At 41.4% G+C, this 24994-nt stretch overlaps 1 protein-coding gene across 4 annotated transcripts in view; it reads left to right on the forward strand.

Annotated features, from left to right (window-relative positions):
- MYO3B (myosin IIIB) overlaps window positions 1-24994 on the forward strand; it is a 493214-nt gene that overhangs the window by 184967 nt on the left and 283253 nt on the right. The window lies entirely within an intron of this gene.

A 24994-nucleotide genomic window follows, 5' to 3' on the forward strand; every position in this document is an offset into this window, starting at 1 on the left:
GTGGCTCAGTGCTGGGGTCATGGGCTTTTGACCTCACTCCTGGCGGAGGACCACACGGGTCCTAAATCTGAGAAAGATACTCAGAATACTGGGGTACAAGCTGGGGGCCTGGTGAATTGTGGGAACAGGAATCCAGACCAGGCATTACCAACCATACCAAGGCACAGAAGCTTGGAAGACATACTGTGGGATCTAATATATCAAATAATGTGTTCAGAGGTCATGGGAGGAGAAAAGAAGTGACCAAAATAGCTGATAAATAAGAAGTGGGGAAGGGTCAACACAAATTTTTCTAACTTATGCCTCTGTGCAGACTTAGCTTCCACAAAGAAGCCAGGCGATAAAGCATAATGGGTCTTTGATCATCTTCCTTAATAAATCACAATACAGATCAACAATCTTTTATGCATAATTCCAAAATCCAAAGAGCTCTAAAAGATAAACGTTCTTTTGTAGTTGAGTCATTTAACAGCAAAACCTAACCTTATGTGAACCGATTTGGTGGTAACACATGACCTTAACTGTGAGGCTATTTATAGTTGTTATTTATCTTACTTAATGTGGATATTCATGTGTTTAGAGGCAGATATATTTGTTTGATTATAGTGTGCTGCCCCAGATCCTGCCGGGGCTGTTACATAATGTATAGTAAATGTACCAGTTTACCTTTCTAAAATTCGATAAAATTCTGAATTCCAAAATACATTTGGCTCCAGGGAGGTTGTATAAATAGCTATGAACCTGTATTTCACTTTCATTTTCATTTCAAATGTAGTATAGTACAGGGTACCTGAATTTGTTTGCCTGTCCCATCCCTCCTGGACTTTTGCCAGGAAATGGGAGTGGAAAAGAACTCAAAGAACCCTACTAAGAAAGACTCTGTTGGAACATGACCATGAAGTTGAAGGCCAGGGATGGAGGGTATCTCATTACCCCTTCAGCCCCATGTTGACATTTTTTCCTGGCTGCAGAATGCACCAGGAGCAGCCACAAGTCAAAGGTGATGGTGTCAGGCCATGTGGAGAGGAAAAACAGATACTTGCAGCAGGGATGATACATAAGGGCAGTGGAAGAGCCACTTTCGGAGGTTTGGGACCCTAAAGAGTAGGTAGAGGGAACTAAAGAGCTGAAGACATGCTGGTAGCTTGGGACAACATTTCAGACCACCCCAAGGAAAGAAATCTGGGAGCTCAGGTTTCAATGATTTTGCTGGTAAAGGCTGAATCCAAAGATTTTTCCTTTTCATTTCATTGCTGCACACAGATACCCTTGATTGACCTTGTCTAAGCGGTTGTCCTAGAAAAATCCATTACATATTCACTAATGTACCTTCCCATACCAAACTCTCCTGATGCCTCCAAAAATGTGATCTGACTCACAAAACTTTGGCTTATGTATACTTTTTCAAGAGTATGTTTGTAATCATAAACTAAGCACAGTATTCCTTGGATGGATTTGAGAATAAAGGTACATAATTGATGACAGGGATTGGACTTTTAGGTTTTACACAATGCAGTTGACCCTTAAACAATGCAGGAGTTAGGGGTGCTGACCATCCCCCACTGTGTGAAGTCAGAAATTGCCTATATCTTTTGACTCCCCAAAACCTTAACTGCTGATAACTTACTGTTGACTGGAAGCCTCGCCAATAACATAAACTGTTGATTAACACGTATTTTGTATGTTACATGTATTATATACTGTATTCTTACAATAAAGTAAGCTAGAGTAAAGAAAAGATTAGGAAAATCATAAGGAAGAGAAATGAGTTTACTGTTCATTACTTGGGAGTGGATCATCATGAAATTCTTCGGCCTCATCTTTTTCACATTGAACAGGCTGGGGAGGAGGAAAAAGAGGAGGGGTTGGTTTTGCTGTCTCAGGGTTAGCAGAGGTGGAAGAAAATCCACATATAAGTGTATCCATGCAGTTGAAATCCATGTTGTTCAAGGGTCAGCTATGCGGAAATTCCTCCCTAACATTGACAGTTCCTTATGGCAAATCCTCTTATATGCCAATTCAATTTTGCTATGTTTTTCCCAATTCTGAGAATTCCACATGCACTCCTTCTGAGTTGCTTTAGACTTAAAAAGGTCTTGAGTACTAGAATGGAGGGCTAAACACAGAAAACAATGCCTTTGAGTATGCATGCTATCAGGAGCAAAGCATAAAGCATCCTGTTGAAATTGCAGGGGAGGGAGACTTGGGAAAGTTTCTAATGAATCAGGAAGGCAATTAGAAATTAAATGATTGTGTGCTTTATTACTAGTTTAAGATGGAAATATGTCATCAGTCTTCTTTTTGTTTAATGAGTTATCCTTACAGTTTTTTATTAGTGAAAATGATTATATAATAGGTGTTCATAGATTCTTTATTGACCTCAGCCCTCCAGTCCTGTTTTCCCATAACATGTTAAGTTCTTCAACCATAAATTCTTCTGCAATATTTTTGGGAATATTTCTCAGAATTAGGGAACTGATTATTATATGTCTTTAAAAAGAAGCCTACCCATCATTCCCAAATAAATACCCTTTTTTTTTTTTTTTTGAGACAGTCTCACTCTGTCACCTAGGCTGGAGTGCAGTGGCATGATCTTGGCTCACTGCAACCTCCGCCTCCTGGGTTCAAGCAATTCTCCTCCCTCAGCCTCCCGAGTAGCTGGGATCACAGGTGCCCACCACTATGCCCAGCTAATTTTTTTATTTTTTATTTTTAGTAGAAACGGTGTTTCACCATGTTGCCCAGGCTGGTCTCGAACTCCTGACCTCATGATCCACCTACCTTGGCCTCCCAAAGTGCTGGGGGATTACAGGCATGAGCCACTGCATCCGACAAGTTTTCTTTTTTTGGAGACAGAGTCTCACTGTGTTGCCCAGGCTGGAGTGCAGTGGCGTGATCTTGGGTCACTGCAAACTCAGCCTCTTGGGATCAAGCGATTCTTGTGCCTCAGCCTCCCAAGTAGCTGGAATTACAGGTGTGTGCCACCAGGACCAGCTAGTTTTTGTATTTTTAGTAGAGATGGGGTTTTGCAATGTTGGATAGGTTGGTCTCGAATTCCTGAACTCAAGTGATCTGTCCGCCTCAGCCTCCCAAAGTGCTGGGATTATAGGCATGAGCCACTGCACCCAGCCCCAGATAATATCCTTTCAATCTGTAGGGGAGACTGCTGACCCTAGGCTGCCATTACTCGGCCAATCAAATGTAGTTTGATCAAATGCCATTCATTGTATTTATTCAAATCTCTAATTCAATATAAACAGTGATACTCACTGGGTTTGAAACATCTTTTTAAAGAGAGAGCCTTAGTTTGTTTTTATACTAGGAGGCAAGAGAAAGAAAGATGGAGGATTAAGACCTTCAGATTATAAGCTTTTCATTATTGGAGGGACTGGGCTGGAGAACATGATTATCTGGTAATTTTAGGAAAAGATTTTTTTAACCTGAATTATACGGATAATTCTTCAGTTCCCTTTGTAGAGCAAGCCACAGTAAATGTTTCTCTCAAAAGAATAAACAGGACTAAAAGTTCCTTAACAGCTTTGAAACCTTTAATACTTTGTCCTCATGTGACTGCTGAGCCATAATAGAGTCGGTTCAATACTCTAGGTCTTTCTTAGTCCGTGCTGGTCGCTACCCACCAAAAGCCTTCTTATGGACTGCTGCAGGGATCTGCACAAGCTGGTCTGACTGCAGTCTAATGATTAGAGCTGTGTAGACGGGACAGGTGTGCGTGTTTGTGCACGTGCATATGTGTGTAGGAGGGTTGGGGGTAGGAAAGCAGGAGCACTGGGTTGTAGCTTAGTGTTTTTCAGATTTAATTCCAGTCTCCTTAATTTGGAGATAGTAGGAGAGATTTTTTAAAACATCTAAAAGTCTAAAATACTATTAGTAAACCTGTTTTGGGTTTTTTTAAAAGAAGCATCAGACTGTTTGGTTCTGAACCTCTGGTTGTTTGTGATAATTGACCCATTTATATGTATTAGTTATGCATTTGTCAAAGCATGATTCCTGAAAGCTTAGTTACGATAAATTAAATGCAGTGCTCACATAAATTCTCCACTGCTTTTTATCCATATGCTAGGACCCTGCCTGATGTGTTTTGTCACCTCTATAATGTGTGGTTGGCTTTGTAGCAATTTCATTATCAGCCCTTTCCCCTATGACTAAAGCTATTTGCATAACAAGTTTATCTGGTTCAAGTACCAGCCAGACTTCTGCTTTGTCAGGAGGCTCCATTCAGAAGCAGCCTTTTGATAAGATAAAAAATAATTTTCATTTTGTCAACTTCACCTTGGTCCTAATGGATGTCACTTTTCTTTTTAAGTTCAAACTAATTTCAGGTCTTTGGAATAAACTACAAAAATACTTTCCATGTCATTGGCCAGAAGGTATTTGTGAGCTATGCTTTCTCATTTTGCCTCTAAAACTTTAGGGGGCTTTATTAGGAATTAAATTTAGGACCTCATCATCAATGGCCTTTGAGCCGATTAATGGGACAATCAAGATAGATTTCTTTTGGTCAAGGGCAATTCCACCAGCAGCATCACGGCTGCTCAGCTTTGGATTTAATGATGACTTGAACTAGGTGGTCACCTGCACGTGAACTGTTCTTTCTTGGGGTGGCTGGCTTGGGTGGTATAGGGGAGAAAAAATAATATCTTTTCCTCACCTATTTTGAGGTTAATGGCTGACACTTCTATAACAAAAGACAGATTAACAAGAGAAAAGTGGAACAAATTTATTTAATATAAGTTTTATGTGACACAGGAGCTTTCCGAAATAAAGACTCAAAAACCGAGTGAAAACTACTTTTGTGGTTAGGTTGAATGAACAATGGACAGTTGCATAGATGTGTAGTGGGATCTAATGGTAATACACTGGGGTAAACTTAGCAAGTCCTCAGATTCTTCTCAGCCTCTCTGTGTAACATTTCTTCCTTCTGGTTATAGGGCAGGTCACCTGTCATGGGGGGGTCTTCAAGAGAGAGGGGGTGGGAGAAGGTCAGAAAGACCTTTCTGTTTTTGTGAGATTTTTTTTTTTAGACAGAGTCTTGCTCTGTCACTCAGATAGAGTGCAATGACGCAATCTCTGCTCGCTGCAACCTCTGCTGCCCAGGTTCAAGCGGTTCTCCTGCCTTAGGCTTCTGAGTAGCTGGGACTACAGGCGCATGCCACCACACCCAGCTAACTTTTTGTATTTTAGTAGAGACAGGGTTTCACCATATTGGCCAGGATGGTCTCAGTCTCCTGACCTCATGATACACCCGCCTAGGCCTCCCAACATGGTGGAATTGCAGGCGTGAGCCACCGCACCTGGCCCTGTGGTTTTCTTAATTGTCTTCTGCTTAAAATACTGAAGTATGCTGAGGGGCCATATTTTGGGGTAGCATTTCCTGCATTACATCAGCATCTAGCATACTGGTTTGTCTATTTCTCATTTCCCAGTGTGAGCATTGTGGCTGAGCCCTGCCATTTAGTCATGAAATGTTGAAACAGTCTTTCTTGTCCCTCTAAATGACATTCAAATGGGTATAAGCAGTGGCATTGAATGTTAACAAGATAAGATCACTCTGAACCATAGAACTACTAAGACTAATGGGCATTTGCATATGTTTATTTTTTAAAAATTGAAACTCAGATCTGGAACATTTGCTTTCACTGTAGGCCTGAATGCTGATAAAGCTAACCATTTTGGGGTGGTTGTTTTCTTGACGTTGATTATATTTCCCTGAAGGCAACAATTCTCAGCTCTCTGCCTTTCTCCATTTTGTGTTTCAAGGCTGCTTAATTCCACATGGCTTTTTAATGTCAATAAACAACACACTTGGAATGATAAATATCCTAACTCAGTGATTGATTAAGTTCCACAGATATTCTTGGCTATTTTAGTCTTGTCAGATTCTCAGGAAGCCATGCAAAGGGTTAATACTTCCTGGAGTAGAAAGATACAATAACCTCTATTTACATTACTTCACAAATTCATAATTTTAATTAAAATGAGCAGTGGTATCTCTAGTGACAGACTCTCTCCATTTTAGATTTATTTAGCCAATGATTAGCTATTATGATTTCTTGAATTAATTAGCATCTCTTGAGCTACAGGAAATTAGTGAATTAACAAAAACTCATGGAGAAACTCAAAATTAAAAATTAAGTTAACCCCCCCAAGTTATCTACTCCTCACTTAACATATATTGATCAATATACTTATAAATGCAACTCAAATTCTTTCTCATTTTGAAATATTGGGATTTTGTTTTACAGGAGAAGAACAAATAAAGCTATGTGTGAATTTCAAGGTTATATCTCCCTGAAGAGCATCTAATTTAGATTACCTAATAGATCATCTAAGGAAACCAAGGGCCTGATTTGATCTCACTTACATCCTACTTATAAAGTCAGCTGATAAAATCTGATTTTCTCATGGTACAAACTAGGAAGTAGCTCACTGTGACTTGAAGTTTGAAAATATTTGAAATATATTCCATGTATACCTGGAATATACTAGAAATATATCCTATCTTCTTAGGAACAATGGCAATGTGAGAGAAATGAAGGTTTAGCCTCATACAAAATAAGAAAAAGGCATTGTAATGTGGGTAATCTAGACTGTTGTCAGCATATCCTGTTTATTTCTTGACAGATGTGGGGTTTAGATCTTGTGAGAAGCCAGATCTGTAGCACGTCATAGATTTTACATTAGTGCTTGTGGCACATGATGTTAGCTGACTATTATAGCTGCTGTGAATTCATTTCAATGATGTCTCTACCATCTTCTCCATACTGGCTTTTCTTTCTTCTTTTAAAAACAATTATACTTGATGTTCATACTGTAAATCAAAAAGAGTCTGTAATTGAGATAATAGAAAGTGAGGGTGAGTGCTGCCTTGTCTGTGTGTGCTTGTGCCTGGAGGTGGTGGCTCACACATTCACCTCTCCCCAGAGTGCCACCTGGATCATCACCAGGAAGACGCAGCTGTGGAAGAGCAGTGCTATAGCATGTGCATCCAGCTGTGTCACTTACGGGCTGTGTAATCTTGGAAAAGAGATTTAACCTGTCTGATTGCTGGTCCTCAGTTGTCAAATTGGGGCTGAGAGTAGTATCGCTTGAGGATTAAATTACATAATGTATATGTAGCACTTGACAATAATAATAATAATAATTAACATATGTAACTTCTATGCTAGGCATTGTTCTCTACATGTTATATAATTCACTAATCCTCATAATTCTATGAAGTAGTTCTAATATTATCCTTATTTTATAGAAATTAAGGTAAAAAGAGGCCAAGAGTCTCAAGACTACAGCTAGTAAGTGGGAGAGCTGGGATTTGAACCCCAGAAAACTTGTTCCAGAGTTCATGCTCAACCAGCGGTAGAGACTATTTTTATTACCCTTTGCATTTGGTCTGTGCTGCTATTCTGAAACTGTGTTTTGAAAGTGACAATGACTTTTTCTTCCTGGATACCAATGTACTGTTTCAATCTGTTGTCCACTGTCTTTTTTTTTTTTTTTTTGAGACGGAGTTTCGCTCTTGTCACCCAGGCTGGAGTGCAATGGCGTGATCTCGGCTCACCCCGCAACCTCCGCCTCCTGGGTTCAGGCAATTCTCCTGCCTCAGCCTCCCGAGTAGCTGGGATTACAGGTCTGCACCACCATTCTCAGCTAATTTTTTGTATGTTTAGTAGAGACGGGATTTCACCATGTTGACCAGGATGATCTCAATCTCTTGACCTCATGATCCACCTGCCTCGGCCTCCCAAAGTGCTGGGATTATAGGGGTGAGCCACCGCGCCCGGCCTGTCCACTGTCTTTTTATTTATACTTCAGCTCACTTACTTCTACAGTTCGGGCCTCTAACACACACACACACAGACTCTCACACTCACTCATCCACCCTTTCTCAGTGGCAACACCTCCCTCAACCTAAGAGAATTGGCTGCAACAGGAGTCAAGATAGAATCAAGCCAGATGTGGTGGCTTACACCTGTAATCCTAGCACTTTGAGGGGTTGATGTGGGAGGATCACTTGAGACCAGGAGTTTGAGCCTGGGTAATAAAGTGAGACCTTGTCTCTACAAAATATTTAAAAATTAGCCAGGCGTGGTGGTGTGTGCCTATATAGTCCCAGCTACGAAAAGGCTGAGGCAGGAGGATCCCTTGAACACAGGAGTTTGAGGTTATAGTAAGCTAATTGTGCCATTGCACATCAGCCTGAATGATGGAGAGAGACCCTGTTTCAAAAAAAAAAAAACAACACCACAAATCAATGATGCAGGCTCACCCTCACTTCTTTGCTCTGCAGACAACCCTACTTTTCCCCACCTTCTCCTAGTTGAGCATCTCTCTGGGCTGTCAGCCAGCCACAGGCTTCTACCTGGGGAAGGAAAAATGGGAAGGAACAATGGGAAGGAAAATGGGTGTCTGGACCCTGAGAGGCAGAATCCACAGTGCTTGGTAACTAATTATGGGAGGAGACAGGTACTACACAGAGGGAACAGTTGAACGTGACTCCAGTGTTTTTAGCATGGAAATAGGGTGTTTTCAAAAATATACATTGGAGAGAGTAAGGGTATAGGATCTAAAGTCAAATTGTATTCTAGCACTGCCAGTTAGATTTTTGGCCTTGAACAAGTCACTTAGCTTTTCTAAGCCTCAATTTCCTCATCTGCAAAAAGAGAATAATAATACTTCTATAATAATAACTAGTTGGGATTAAGATCAACTCTGTATGTGATAGAAAACCCAAAAAACAGTGGCTTTGAAGAGTTAGGCTTTTCTTTTTTTCTCTCATGAAATCAGCTGAGAGTGAGGCCACATATGTACTACGAGTATGGCAGGGCCACAGGGTAGCCACCTGCTCCTGTCCTCAAGCTGCCCCACTAAATATGATTTCCTTTCCCATGGAACCTCGTGGACCAAGATGGCTGCTGGACCTCTGACATTCATATCCTTATTTTAATAAGAGAGAAAGAGAGAAAAATGGAAGTCTCCTTACTTTAAGACTCTGGCAGTTTCACACAGCATATCATTAGCTACAACTTTATCACATGGCCACACCTAGCTGCAAAGGAAGCTAAGAAATACAGTCCTCTGACTGGGCAGCGTGGACCCAAGTCACTGCTGGGGCTCTATCCCTAAATAAAGGGGAGAGTGTATGGACAGGTAGCAGTCTGAAGCATGCTACTTTACAGGGTGACTGACAGAATTAAGTGAGATACAGAGTGAAAGCTCAACAAATACTAATGATGAGTACAGTATCATCCAAGGGATGAATCACAACAGAAGAGGATCTTGAGGAGTAGCCATTAGGATTCTTACGAACCCCAGGGCTGATCTGTGGCCTGGAGGGAGAGATGAGGAAGGTAAGGACAAGGTGGGAGCAGTAGTGTGGCCACGTTGACACCTTACTGGGTCTTCTCCTAAGAGCTGTGATGTCTTACTGGTTCGGTGCAAAGCTCCCAGCTTCCTGCCTGCTCTTCCATTCTCTGCTGCTTCCGCTGTGGCACTTCCACAGGCTCTGGTGCAGAAGGAAATCTGGCTCTGGGTCAGTTAGAATTTTAATTACAAATGGAAATGCAGGGTCATGTCACCAGTACTACATTCTTTCAGCCCAGTGATGATTTCTGGCAGGGATAAAAATAGCAGACATAGCCCTTTGGCACTAATGAAGGATGGGGTATGTGTGTGGGTGTGTTTAAATGACTTAAAAAATTATGGCAGAAAATTTAGATCTACTAAGTCATCGTAGGTTCTCTTGGTCTTATGTGCTTTTGGGTGTGTGTGCGGCTTCCCTTGCCTTCTTAGTATTTTAATTCAGAACTTCCCAGGGTCATCAAATGCATGATACTGAGCTGTCATACAAGGTTAGTGAATGGAAGGGGAAATCTCATAATAGATTTTTAGTATGAAGAGCTATTTAATGATTTTTTTGAAAGAGTAATTTTATTTAAAAGGCCATATTTTGGTGAATAATGAGAATTTTTGCCTTTAAAAGAGGCCCAAAGCTTGAACCCTTAGGCTCAAGCAATGCTTCACACACAGGTACAGAAAGCCTGGCTTCAATCCCCCATGTCATGGGTCGAATTGTGTCCCCTCAAAATTCATATGTGGATGTTTGAATCGTCAGTGTCACGAATGGGGCTATTACAGATATAATTAGTTAAGACGAGGTCATACTGGAGTGGGATGGGCCCCAATCTAGTATGACTGGTGTATTTTAGAAAGGGACAATGTGTATACAGACACACAGAGAACATCATTTGAGGACTGGAGTTATGCTGTCTTAGGTCAAGAACTACCAGAAGCTAGGAGAGAAACCTGGAACAGATCCTTCCCTAGTACTTCCAGAGGGAGAGTAGCCCGGTCGACATCTCCATCTTGGAATTCTTCCCTCAGACTGGAGACAACAAATGTCTGTTGTTTAGGTCACTTGGTTTGTGATACTTTATTATAGCAGCCCTAGGAAATCAATACACTCTATGACGCGGTAGTTGCAGGACCTTAAGGCATTTGACCTTTCAAGTCTTTGTTTCTTAACCTGTGGGTTAGTAATATTCATCCATCTACCAGTGAGGATCAAGTGTACCTTTGAATATCATAGAGAAAGCTTGTCCAATCCTCAGCCAACAAGCCTCATGTGGCCCAGGATGGCTTTGAATGTGGCCCAACACAAATTTGTAAACTTTCTTAAGACATTAGGGCCGGGTGCGGTGGCTCACGCCTGTTATCCCAGCGCTTTGGGAGGCCAAGGCAGGTGGATCATGAGGTCAAGAGATCGAGACCATCCTGGTCAACATGGTGAAACCCCGTCTCTACTAAAAATACAAAAAATTAGCTGGGCATGGTGGCGCGTGCCTGTAATCCCAGCTACTCAGGAGGCTGAGGCAGGAGAATTGCCTGAACCCAGGGGGCGGAGGTTGCGGTGAGCCGAGATTGCGCCATTGCACTCCAGCCTGGGTAACAAGAGCGAAACTCCGTCTCAAAAAAAAAAAAAAAAAAAGACATTATGAGATTTTTTTTTTTCCTGATTTTTTTAAAAGCTCATTAGCTATTGTTAGTATTAGTGTATTTTATGTGTGGCCCAAGACAATTCTCCCAGTGTGGTTCAGGGAAGGCAAAAGATTGGACACCCTGCTGTAGAGCAGCACTACGATGTCAAGTATTAATGTGACACCATAAAATCATAGTGTATTTTCTTACCTCCCTACCTTCCTTTTTTCTCTCTTTCATTTTATTTTTTGTTTAAATCTGTATCATAAGGGTTTATGTTACATTCCTCCTCCTGAATCAACCACACAGTAGTAAAAGTGGGGAATTTCAGTAATTGTCAATGATTTGCTGGCTTTTATAGAGGACTTCAGGAGCTAAATATATACTGTACTTTAAGATTTTTTGGTTAACAAGTACCTCTCCATGAGGAACAGATTGTCATAGAATGAGATGGGCGATTAGTGTCAACTTGCATCCCATCACTGTCCAACTGATCACTTCCTGGATTCTGACAGAAGGATTCTGACACTGCATCTAGGATAGAGCATCGTGATCACTTAGTGATATTTGCTATGGGTCTAAACTGGAATAATTGTAGTCATGCCTTTGTGGACCTACAGTTGACATTTCTTTTTAATTATGACCAAGTTCTTTGTTATGTGAAAATAACATACAGGACCTTAAGGCATTTGATCTTTCAAGTCTTTGTTTCCTAGCCTGTGGGATAGTAATAAAAAATTCACTTAGCCAAAGAAAGCGAATTGGCATACATTCAACTAAGTCAGCTGTAGCCTAAAAATACCTGAGAGCTAAAATAAAAGTAGTTGAATAAATTTGGAGTTGTCTGTGTAAGGAGTACAGATAATAATATTAACTGTAAGATTTATTTAAAGCTTGGTGAAATGTACTTTACTTGCGTGATTTCAATGAATCTTCACTGCTGCCATATGAAGTAGGTTACTACTCAAATGAGAAGCTGAGCCTCTTATAAATCAAGTGATAGGGGGCTGGGTGTCATGGCTCATGCCTGTAATCCCAGCACTTTGGGCGGCTGAGGCAAGTGGATCACTTGAGGTCAGGAGTTCAAGACCAGCCTGACCAACATGGTGAAACCTCATCTCTACTGAAAATACAAAACTTAGCTAGGTGTGATGGTGTGCACCTGCAATTCCAGCTACTTGGGAGGCTGAGGAATGAGAATCACTTGAACCCAGGTGGTGGAGGTTGCAGTGAGCCAAAATCCGCCACTGCATGCCAGCCTGGGTGATGGAGTGAGACTCTGTCTCAAAAAAAAGAAAAAAGAAATCAAGTGATGGGCTTTAGCCTCACAGCTGGCAAAGCTGTCATTTAACACCAGGTCTGTAACATATTCCAGTATCTGCTCTGATGCTCATGATGCTAGAGTGTGCATGGGTGAATATATGTGTTTAATTCAGGTGAAATTCACATACAGTATTAACCATCTTAAAGTGAACAATTCGATGGTATTTAGTATTTCATAATGTTGTGCAACCACGCTTTGATCTACTTCCAGAACATTTTCATCATGCCACAAAGAAACCCCGTATCCATTAAACAGTCTACTCCTCATTTCCTTCTCCCCTTTAGCCCCTGACAAGTAGCAGTCTGCTTTCTGTCTTTATAGATTTGCCTATTTTGGATATTTCATATAAATGGCATCATACAATAGGTGACTCCTGTTTCTTAGTATAATGTTTTTGGCCAGGTGCAGTGGTTCACACCTAGCACTTTGGGAGGCCAAGGTGGGAGGATCATTTGAGCCTCAGAGTTTGAGACCAGCCTGGGCAACATAGCAAGACATTGTCTCTGTGAAAAAATTAAAATAAAGTAAAATATAATGTTTTTGAAGTTCATCCATGTATCAGCATCATGTATCAGTACTTCGTTCCTCTTTATGGCTAGATAATATTGTGTTTGGTTTTTTGTTGCTGTTGATTTTTTTTTGAGACAGTCTCACTCTGCCACCCAGGCTGGAGTGCAGTGGCGTGATCTTGGCTCACTGCAACCTCTGCCTCCCGGGCTCAAGCGATTCTCCTGTCTCAGCCTCCCGAGTAGCTGGGATTACAGGCCCCTGCTACCATGCCCGGCTAATTTTTGTATTTTTAGTAGACATGGGGTTTCACCATGTTGTCCAGGCTGGTCTCGAACTGCTGACCTCAGGTGATCCTCCCGCCTCAGCCTCTCAAAGTGCTGGGATTACAGGCATGAGTCACCACACCTGGCCAATATTGTGTATATTTTGAGGCAGAATATCAGCAGTTATCCTATGTGCCTCCTTCACCTGGAGATATGAAGAAAACCCAAGTCTGACTACTCAGATACCTCCTTCATTTCCCCCTGACATTCTCAACATGGTGCCATGGATGACCAGACTGCTAAAGTATCAGGTGTTCTCCCCCTCCCTGGACAGGGAGTGTATGGACTTGGTCTTCTGCCCTCCTTATGCGTCAGGCCAAAGCACCTGCAGGGTCTAGCTGTTAGGAGAGCTGGCTATAGCTTAGTATATGCGGTTTTTCTAATCCATTTCTAATTTGGGGTAGAAGTTTTGTTATCTGTCTTTTTCTGGGTACCCAGAACATTCTGTCTTATAGGGGCCAGGTGTTTCTGAGTGATGATTCAGATCTCTGCTCCAACTAGAGTAGTGGCTTTCATAATACTCTCCCTGAATCTTACTTCGAATTATCCTACACAAAACAGTCAGTGTGATCTTTCCGAATCCGTAAACTGATCAAGTCATGCCCTACTCATAATTATTCTGTGGCTTCCCAGTGCTTATAGGGTGCACTAGAACTCTTTAACACACAAGGTTATAAAGGATCTGACCCCTTTCTATGCAATATCATTCTCTCCTCCAAACTCCCTGCACATTCTAGAAAAATAGAACATTGAACAAGTGATCCTTCCCCTGACTGCGCCAAGAGGACTGAGAGACCCCTTCCTTCATGCTTTTATGTCAGCAATGTGCCTTTTACAAAACTTTATAATAAGGAGGGGAGAGGGAGCCTGTCAAACCATCATGGAATTACTTGTTTTCACATCTGTCTCCTCACTCAAACTGCAAATTCCTTGAGAGCAGAGAATGTATCTTTACTGCTTCATATCCCCAATACCTAGCATAGTTCCTAGAACATGGCAGGAACTCAGTAAATATCAGTTCCTTTTGAAGAACCAAGAATTCTTTAGAGGAAGTGTTACTCTTAAAATTATACACCTCATGGCCGGGCACAGTGGCTCATACCTGTAATCCTAGCACTTTGGGAGGCCGAGGTGGGTGGGTGAATCACTTGAAGTCAGTAGTTCAAGACCAGCCTGGCCAACATGGCGAAACCCTGTCTTTACTAAATATACAAAAATTAGCTGGGCATGGTAGTGGGCACCTGTAATTCCAGCTTCTCAGGAGGCTGAAGCAAGAGAGTTGCTGGAACCTGGGAGGTGGAGGTTGTAGTGAGCTGAGATTGCATCGCTGCACTCCAACCTGAGCAACAGAGTGAAACCCTGTCTCAAAAAAAAAAAAATAATAATTATGCACCTCATATAATGGACCTGGTTAGAAATTGGATGTTAGAACTCATGATCTTTGGACATCTCTCCTAACGACAAACATAATGCTAAGGAAGAGAATAAGGGGTGGCAAAAGTGGTCAAATACACCTTCCTCTCCAATATACACACACTACCCAGAGCAAAACTGATTTTTTTCTTTGAGATAGTGTCTCGCTCTATTGCCCAGACTGGAGTGCAATGGTGCAATCTGGGCTCACTGCAATCTCCACCTCCCAGGGTCAAGCAATCTTCCCACCTCAGCCTCCCAAGTAGCTGGGACTGCAGGCACATATACATCCAGCTAATGTTTTGCATTTTTAGTAGAGATGGGCTTTTGCCATGTTGCCCAAGCCAGTCTCCAACTTTTGGGCTCAAGCGATCTGCCGGCCTCGACCTCCCAAAAACTGAAATTTTAACTGTAAGAAGAAACATGATAGGATTGTTAATTGGATAGCTACATGGTTAGCTGTGGACTCTTTTTTGGTTGCATTGAATGCATTAAAATAATATCAAAACAAATCTTCTCTGGCAATCTCAGTGGTTATTCCTCTCCAAAAATTTCTGCCCATCTTCATCCCTGCCTTCCCTTATTTCCCACCAGCAGCTCCTTCATCACATGCTTTAAAATTCCACAGAAAGTTTGAAGAGAAGCTACTTTTGAACTCTGGATTATAAGAAACACCATTTTGGCCGGGCGCGGTGGCTCAAGCCTGTAATCCCAGCACTTTGGGAGGCCGAGGCGGGTGGATCACGAGGTCAAGAGATCGAGACCATCCCGGTCAACATGGTGAAACCCCGTCTCTACTAATACAAAAAATTAGCTGGGCGTGGTGGCGCGTGCCTGTAATCCCAGCTACTCAGGAGGCTGAGGCAGGAGAATTGCCTGAACCCAGGAGGCGGAGGTTGCGGTGAGCCAAGATCACGCCATTGCACTCCAGCCTGGGTATCAAGAGCAAAACTCCGTCTCAAAAAAAAAAAAAAAAAAAAAGAAACACCATTTTAAGGCTGCCTTAGGGAAATATGCAGAGATGATGGGTAAAAATTGAGATGTGGAAATGTTCAAGGCCTATGAATGCAACTTTACTTCCTCACTGTAAAATACAGTTAGGTTGAAATCAAGGTGTCGGCAGGGGGAAAAAAGAACATTAGGGGCACGTCTCACAGATGTTAATCTTGGCCACGTACATTAATAGCTTAATACATTAATACAATACATACATTAATAACTTAATAGCTTCACACTAATAGATCTTACTGAAGAAAAATGATTTAGGATGGTAGTAAGCAGAAGAAATGATTGGATAAATTTGAATTTGAAGGATTTTTGCCTTTAGATGTTTCCATGGAAGATATTTTCTGTAAAGGTGAGGCCTTAAGTTTAGACTTTTCCAAACACTTGATGTTGATAGGCCACATATATAAAGAAAAGGCCAAAAACATATTACAAAGGAAGGGAGGAAACAAAGAAGGGAGGAAGAAAGGCAGGAAGGAAGGCAGGAAGTTAGTTAAGCATGTTCATTGAGATGGTTGAGAATGCAACAAAAACATGAAGTGCTCAGACGGGCTGAAGTCACAGATCTGCAGGTATCAAGAGTAGTGGTGGCTGGAAGTTTGGCTCCTGTGGGTGAAAAGACTAAGAGGGCTTCAAACAAGACAAGGTTCAGAGTTGGGCTCCTACTTGAAGCCAGTAAATGGGGTGGTTCATTTAGGCTGACAAAAAGAGACTGGGAAAAATAATGGGATAGGGGAGGGGTTATGTAATCCTGTGCTCTAACTATAGCAATTTCTTCCACATGTTCTCCATCGTCTGGAGTGATGCTGACCATCACCCAGGACTACGGCTTTTAGCCACCTTCTGGCCGAGGGTGGTAGAAGGATATGCAAGCAGCCAGGCCTGTGGCTGCCACAGTGATAGGCTCTTCCATATGCCTAATAAGACCATGAGACAGCAGCACAAAATGCCATTCTAAAACCTGGCTCTGGGCTAGAGACCCAGAGAGCCAAGCAGATATAACCATAATGTTATTAGAGTAGAGGGGTGGGCACAGGGGGAGTGAGAAGGAGAGAGAAAACAAAATAATCCTCCTCCTCCTCCTCCTCCTTTCAGTGAGCCTACCAACTGAAATTTCAAAACACATGAATAAAGCTGAGGAAGACAACCCACCAAAACAAGAATGAAGCATTTGAAATGAAATTAAATTCATGGAACAGCCTGAAGGACTAGTGTAGATATCTGTTAACGGTAAAAAGGAAAACAATTTGGGATAAAATATGTAAAAACTAACTCTAAATAATCATACAGTTGGGGTAGAGGCAGCGTCCAAGGTGTGATTTAGGCATGTAGAGGTTTTTGTTGTTGTTGTAGTTTTTGAAATGGAGTCTCGCTCTGTCACTCAGGCTTGAGTGCAGTGGTGCAATCTTGGCTCACTGCAACCTCCGCCTCTCAGATTCAAGTGATTCTTCTGCCTCAGCCTCCGATTACAGGTGCCTGCCACCACACCTGGTTGATTTTTGTATTTTCAGTAGAGACGGTGTTTCATCATGTTGGCCAGGCTGGTCTCCAACTCTTGACCTCAGGCGATCATCGCCCTCCTCGGCTTTCCAAAGTGCTGAGATTACAGGCATGAGTCGCCGGGCCCGGCCTAGGCATTCATAGGTTTTTGTACTCAGAAAGGGAATAGAACTACCGGAAAATTTATAGGTAAGCAAGCATGTTAAATTAATTTATAGTTAAGCAAATATGTTAAAACTATGGGTAAACAATGTCTAGTTTTGAAGCCAAAAGAAGGAAGAAGGGTCTACAGAAAATTTTATCAATCTAGCAGAAGGCAGGAAATAAGGGAAAAAAAGCGTTCAAGGAAAGGAGTGGTAAAAAGAGATTTCTGTCTGTATGACAGTGCGTTTGAATTATCAGGCAGTCAGTTTTTCCCAAGACTCCCAGTACGCAAGCAGTGCTGTGCTGGTAAATGTTTAAACTGTCTTGTTGGGGGTCGGGGTGGGAATGGGGCTGATTTTTAGTGTTTACTCATTTTCGTGGTGTAAATATTCTCATCATAGCCAATTTCATGCTATCAATGTGATATCAACCAGTTCACAGAATTCCTGAAAATGTAACAACAATGTCTAATAAGCTTATGCATGTTGGTTCTAGGATATTGTTGTTTATTTGTTTGGGATAGACAGGATTTTCTCATTGTCTTCATACTGCATATAACTTTTGACAATAAAATTAAATTAAAAGATTCAACAATGAGATACCACTGCATACCTACTGGAATGACACAATATCTGGAACACTGACAATACCAAATGCTGGCAAGGATGTGGAGCAAACGGAACTCTCCTTCATTTTCGGTGGGAATGCAGATGGTACAGCCACTTTGGAAGACAGTTTGCTAATTTCTTACAAGAGTAAACATACACTTACCGCAGGGTCTAGCCATCACCCTTCTTAATATTTACCTAAAGGAATTAAAAAATTACATACACACAAAAATCTGTACATTAATATTTATAACAGTTTAATTTACAATTGCCAAAACTTGAAATCACCAAGATGTCCTTCGGTAGGTGAATGGATAGGTAAACTGTGATACATCCAGACAATGGAACATTATTCACTGCTAAAAAGAAATCGGCTATCAAGCTGTGAAAAGACATGGAGGAATTTTAAATTCATATTGCCATGTGAAAGAAATCAATCTGGGCCAGGCGCGGTGGCTCACGCCTGTAATCCCAGCACTTTGGGAGGCCGAGGCGGGTGGATCACGAGGTCAAGAGATCGACACCATCCTGGTCAACATGGTGAAACCCCGTCTCTACTAACACAAAAAATTAGCTGGGCATGGCGGCGCGTGCCTGTAATCCCAGCTACTCAGGAGGCTGAGGCAGGAGAATTGCCTGAACCCAGGAGGCGGAGGTTGCGGTGAGCCGAGATCGTGCCATTGCGCTCCAGCCTGGGTAACGAGCGAAACTCCGTCTCAAAAAAAAAAAAAAAAAAAAAAAAAAAAAAAAAAAAATCTGAAAAGTCTGTATACTGTAGGATTCCAATTACATGATATTCTGAAGGCAAAACCATGGAGACAGTAAAATGATCAGTGGTTGTCAGGAGTTGTGGGGGGGGAGAAGGAGGGATGAATAGGTGGAACACAGGATTTTTTGGGCAGTGAAAATACTCTGTATAATACTATAAGGACAGATTACATGTCATTAGAAATTTGTCCAAACCCATAGAATGTACAACACTGAGAGTGAACTTTAACATAAACCATGGACTCTGGGTAATTATAATGTGTCGATGTAGGTTCGTCAGTTGTAACAAATGTACAGCTGGGGGATGTTGGTCGTGGGTGCGTGTAGTGGGGCTGGGGTATATGGGAACTCTCTGCGCTTTTCTCTCAATTTTGCTGTGAACCTAAAACTGTTGCAAAGATTGTCTTTAATAAAATAAAATAAAACAAATTCTCCGCATGCTACTGTTCTAACTGAAATTATAAGGAAATTTATTATGAAAACAGGACTTGGTGGCATTCTGTTATTAGAGTATTCATCATATGGTTATGGAAGGCTAGTAATTTATGATCCTTGCTAGCAAAGCCAGATCGATACAGAGATAAATGTCCTCAGCACAAGAGAACTGATATCATCCACATGATAATTGACCACTGTGGCATACATTCAATCATTCATTGCATTATCTGATATAACTAGCAGGAAGGGTAATATGTCTATGATTTATTATTAATGCATATTAGTATGAAATTCATGAACCATCTAACCTGTTACCTGTCCTTGGTGACATAGTATACAGTTGTCTACCTCCAGTAATAGGATTCCACAGAAAGAATCAAACAACCCTGTTTAATGCTAGGCATTGCCTGTTGAATTAGAAGAGATCCAAGAAGAGCCTGAGCTACTGTTATTCCCTCTCTTCTTTTCTCTTCTCTTCCCTTTCTCCTTGTCATGGGTTCTGCTTCCTTCCCCCCCACCGCCCCCAGAGCACAGTGGCCTGTCCTAGAGCAGAGATGAGTGGGTAAATGGTCCTAAAAGAGCCTTTTATGTCACTGATTTGCTGCCATGAGTATATTTTGTGACAGCCATTCTACATCACCTATCTATGCATGTCAGTGAATTACAGTGGCTTAAAGCTCAGGACACACTGTAATATCAGGGCAGGGAAGCAGCATGTCCCCTGGGGGGACAGAATGGAGAAAATGAGAAAGAAAAACAGAAACCCCATGCGTAGAGTTAGTTCCCTAACAATAGGAGTCAAAACTCTTCCAAACTGTCTCCCCCTCCCGTTTCTTTCCCAACCTCTTGGGAACATGTGTTGGTTGCCTGCAACGTCTGTGCTTTACTTTGCAAGGGTTAATTAGATGGCCTATTATTCAGCAAATTAAAGGCTTGGTTGCCTGAGAGTTCCTTTCAGAAAGGATTAGGGTCTCTGATGAGGCTTTGATGTAATAGATGGAGCTGTTCTGCTCCATCATGTTAATGGAGGAGTTTTAAGGACTCCCCAGACTCTCTTTGGCAGTCAGTGTCTTTATTCATTCCCTTGCCTAAAATAGAAAAATATTTTATCCTGCAAAAATTTAATACTTGAACAAGGCACTAGATTGACATCCTGGAGGTGGGGAGCGGGATGGAGGGTAAAGTGTTCATTTCTTGTCTAAAATCACACAGAAGCAGCACTTCCTGGCTTCCTTGGGTGGCCACTTCCTCTGTAAAAACCGTCTCTAAAAAAGCAGCAGAAACAGTAATTTGGGCCTTGTGGTTCATTGTCCTTGGAATCTTTTTTGCTAAGAAGTTGGGCAGGAGAGATGGCAGGTGACAGGCATGGTGGTGGTTTGTGTCCTAAGGAACATGAACCAAGACAGCCAATAGCTGTGCAAAATCCTATCTTGGATAAAACATGCACAACTACATATTATCTGACAAGATTTTTTTCCAGACTTTTTAGTGTGGTTAAGTTGTTACGAAAATCTGGCTTAGTTCGTGTTCTCCAATTTGATGTTCACATAATTGGCAATCAGCCAGAGAAGTGTTTAGTCAATTTTAGTCTTTACCAAAAGAATACACATTAAGGGAAGGGTACAAAATGTGGGTAGACACAATGCCAGTAAGACTACTGCAGCGCTAGGTCATTATCCGGCCCCTTTAACTAATCTCCTAATCCCACTGTGTATTATGGCCACACATTTCAGCTGGAATAATTATTGTCATCATTTAGGGAGCAAATTGGCGGCACTTTTGTTCCCAACTCCCCCTTGTGTGATGCTCCAGTCTTACTCCTGTCCTTCTCCAGCTCACATTGTTGGGATTGAATCGCTCCCTCATTTGAGTTACTTTTGATTCATGGGCAGTTTTCAGCAATCTTCTTTTCATTTTTTGCAATGAATAGCACAGGGTAGCTTGGCATTCACCTTTTCTTTCCTTAATCGATGCCAGCATCCAGACATTCAACACGTCAGGAAGCAAGAGGCCTGACCTATAAAAATTCACCAAGTTGCTGCTAGGTTTAGACATGAATTAAGACAGAGAGCTCCTTGTCTCTTTGTATTGGCCACCCAGGGAGATTTTTTTTTTTTTTTTTTTTTTTTTTTTTTTTAGTAGATAATATGAGGCATCAGTTGGGATTGAAGAATGTCCCAAGAAGCAGCCCTGTGAAACCCATAGCCATGTTTACTAGAGAGTGATAATATTCATTACATTGCATGGAGCCATTTCTTTCTTCTTCTTTCTTTCTTTTTTTTTGAGACAGAGTTTTGTTCTTTTTGCCCAAGCTGGAGTGAGTGCAATAGCATGATCTTGGCTCACTGCAACCTCCACCTCCCGGGTTCGAGTAATTCTCCTGCCTCAGCCTCCCGCATAGCTGTTATTACGGGCACTCGCCACCACACCTGATTAATTTTGTATTTTTATTAGAGATGGGGTTTCACCATGTTCGCCAGGCTGGTCAGGAACTCCTGACCTCAGATGATCTGCCCGCCTCAGCCTCCTAAAGTGCTGGGATTGCAAGCATGAGCCACCACGCTTGGCTGCATGGAGCCATTTCTATGAAAACCCTGGAAAGCTGCATTTTTAGTCTTGTTACCTGTCATTACATCATAGTTATCCAAATTGCTGGTCTGTTTTATTTATTTATTTTTATTTAAAAAAATGTTTGAAGACGAGGTCTCACTCTGTGGCCCAGGCTGGAGTGCAGTGGTACAGTCATGGCTTACTGCAGCCTCAACTTCCTGGGCTCAAGCAGTCCTCCCACCTCAGCCTCCCGAGTGACTGGGATCATAGCTGTGCACCACCATGCCCCCTAACTTAAAAAAATATATTTTTGGTAGAGATGGGGTCTCCCTGTGTTGCTCAGACTTGTCTTTAACTCCTGGGCTCAAGCAATACTGACTTAACCTCCCAAAATGCTGGGATCACAGACAGGTGTGAGACACTGCACCCGGCCTCATCTGTTTTTATATCATGGATTTTAAGAAATATAGAACAGACTATATTTTGTCTTTCACATTGTCTGATATAAAGCCCAGAGCCCAATCTGTGGACACCTCTAATAAAGTATTTTATTTGGTGTTCTAATTCCTAACTTTCTTCCCTAATTTCCCCTTTGCTTCATTTTGCTATTTCGCTTATAATTTTTTTATCTTGCCTTATCACATATACTTTTATTTATTTAAGCATCTGTTGTAAGATGTCTTAAATTATTTCTGGAACAAGATGAAATATTTTAAAATTTGCATATATTGGTAGGAATGGAAAATGACATTATGATTTTGGAAAACAGCCTGGTAGTTCCTCAGAAAGATAAACATAAAGTTACCATATGATCCAGCAACCCAGGGGAAATGAAAACACGTGTCCACATAAAAACTTGTGACTGGGCGCGGTGGCTCACATCTGTAATCCCAGCACTTTGGGAGGCCGAGGTGGGTGGATCATGAGGTCAAGAGATGGAGACCATCCTGGCCAACATGGTGAAATCCCATCTCTACTAAAATACAAAAAATTAGCCAGGCGTAGTGGCACACACCTGTAGTCCCAGCTACTTGGGAGGCTGGGGCAGGGAATTGCTTGAACCAGGGCGGCAGAGGTCGTAGTGAACTGAGATTGTGCCACCACACTCCAGTCTGGGAACAGAGCAAAGCTCTGTCTCAAAAAAAAAAAAAAAAACAGAAAAAGAAACTTGTACAGAAATGTTTGTAGTAGCAATAATTCATAATAGCTTAAAAGTGGAAACAATCTAAGTATCTGTCAACTGATAGATGGATAAACAAAATGTGGTATATCCATATAGTGGAACATTAACAATAAAAGTGAATGTAATATTAATATATACTATGATATGAATAAACCTTGAAAACATGCAAAATGAAAGAAGCTAGTTACACAAGACCATACATATTATATGAAATGTCCAGATTAAGCAAATCTATAGAGACAGAAAGTAGATTAGTGGTTGCCAGGGGCTGAGAAGGTTGAGGGAGTATAGGGTGTGAATGCTAATGGATATAGGGCTTCTTTTTGGGGTGATGAAAATGTTCTAAAATTGATTGTGGTAATGGTTGCACAACTGTTCAAATAATACAAATCTTTGAGGGTGGCTCACACCTGTAATCCCAGCACTTTGGGAGGGCGAGGCAGGCAGATCACAAGGTCAGGAGTTTGAGACCAGCCTGGCCAACATAGTGAAACCCCATCTCTACTAAAAATACAAAAATTAACTGGACATTATGGTAGGCACCTGTAATCCCAGCTACTTGGGAGGCTGAGGCAGGAGGATTGCTTGAACCTGGGAGGTGGAGGTTGCAGTGAGCCAAGATCGCACAGCTGTACTCTAGCCCAGGCGACAGTGCAAGACTCCATCTCAAAAAACAAACAAACAAAAAACTTTATATATTTTTAATGGATGAACTGTATAGTATGTGAATTATATCTCATTAAAGTTATTATAAGAATTATTGGCAATAATTAGTAAATTTTATTGAGTAGTTTTTGCTGGTTTTCTTACATTTAAAATTTTTACTTAATGCCGGATATGCACATTATAGTTGCACCCACTCATTTTCAGCTGAATCTACAGACTTGTTTGGGATTGTGAGTCTCTAGGAATAGGGATGGCCTTCTCCATAGTATGAAAATTCTATCTTACTTAGTTTATTCATTTGATCTACTAGACACAGGCCGTAGTTGTTCAGGAGCGAGTTCTAAGACTGCATAAAAGCCGTCAGTTCTATTTTCACTTCTCCTTGTCTTTGCATACCCTATTTCCTCTGCCCTTGTCATCTTATTCCACCTGGTAATGAAAATGAGTGAACAACAGTGGTCAGAAAAGTGAAAGAATAACTAAGAGATGTAGCATCACTACAGGCAATGAAAGAGAATGTTTCAAGAAACCAGGGTAAATGGTGGTCATTAGTGACCTCTTGAACAGGCCGGTTGAATACAATCACTAAAAAAGGAGCACAGAATTGGTAACCTAAAGTCCTTTAGGGTCCTTTGAGAGAGGTTTTAGTTGGGTAGTGAATATAAAAGATTTTTATGTTCATAAAGATTTAGCTACAGGCCCATGTATTAAATTTAAGTTTGCCTAAGATTCCATTGGTGACCTCTTCTCTTTTCTTTCAACACTCTTGACTTGTCTTCAAGTTCCAGGGCTACAGTCATCATCTTTCCCTTTCCACTTCCATAATTCAGACTGTATTCTTCCTAAATGAACCCACTCCCTCCTTCTATTCTACTCTCTAATGTGGTGCCAGTTTATTTTCTGAAGCAAAGATCGAATTGTGTTATATCCATGCTCATGAACGTCAGTTTAATGTGGCTAAGAAAGACCAAGCTTACCAGAAAGACCTTCTAGGTTCTGAACGTGTTCCAGCCAGACTCTCACCTCCATCTCTATTATAACTGCATCATTCTGTTCTACTCATACCCCTAGATGAGCCCTGCATTTTATACCAATGAACTTCCTCAAAAGGCTACTGTATCCTCTACTTGGAATGCCTCTTCCCTGCATTTCCTGTCAATATCCCTTTTGTTTTTTAAGACCCAATGATCATCTCTCATGTGAAACTCTTGCTCCTAGTTAGAATTATTTACTTCACCTGAGCTATTCTAGTGCTTATACTTTTCAGCTTTAAATTATTATTATTTATGTCCATGTCTATTCTTCTTCTTCTTCTTTCTAAATCCCATGAAAGTGAATGTCCCATTCCAGGCATCCTTCCCCCAAGCATTTGCTGCAGCACCATTCACATTAAATATCTAGTAAGTTTTTGAATGATTCAATGAAATCAGTCTGACCCGATTCTCTAAATCTTTCCTTTGTGTAAGTTTCGTATTACCCCAGAAGCTGATAAGTTTCTTGTGAAGGAATATAATATCTTTTGTTTGATTTGCACTCTCTTAGCCCCAACCGCAGTCCTGGTATAGTTTTG

Source organism: Aotus nancymaae, unplaced genomic scaffold, assembly GCF_030222135.1.
Source record: "Aotus nancymaae isolate 86718 unplaced genomic scaffold, 86718_ANA_hifiasm-v0.15.2.pri h1tg000008l, whole genome shotgun sequence".
NCBI lineage: Eukaryota > Metazoa > Chordata > Mammalia > Primates > Aotidae > Aotus > Aotus nancymaae.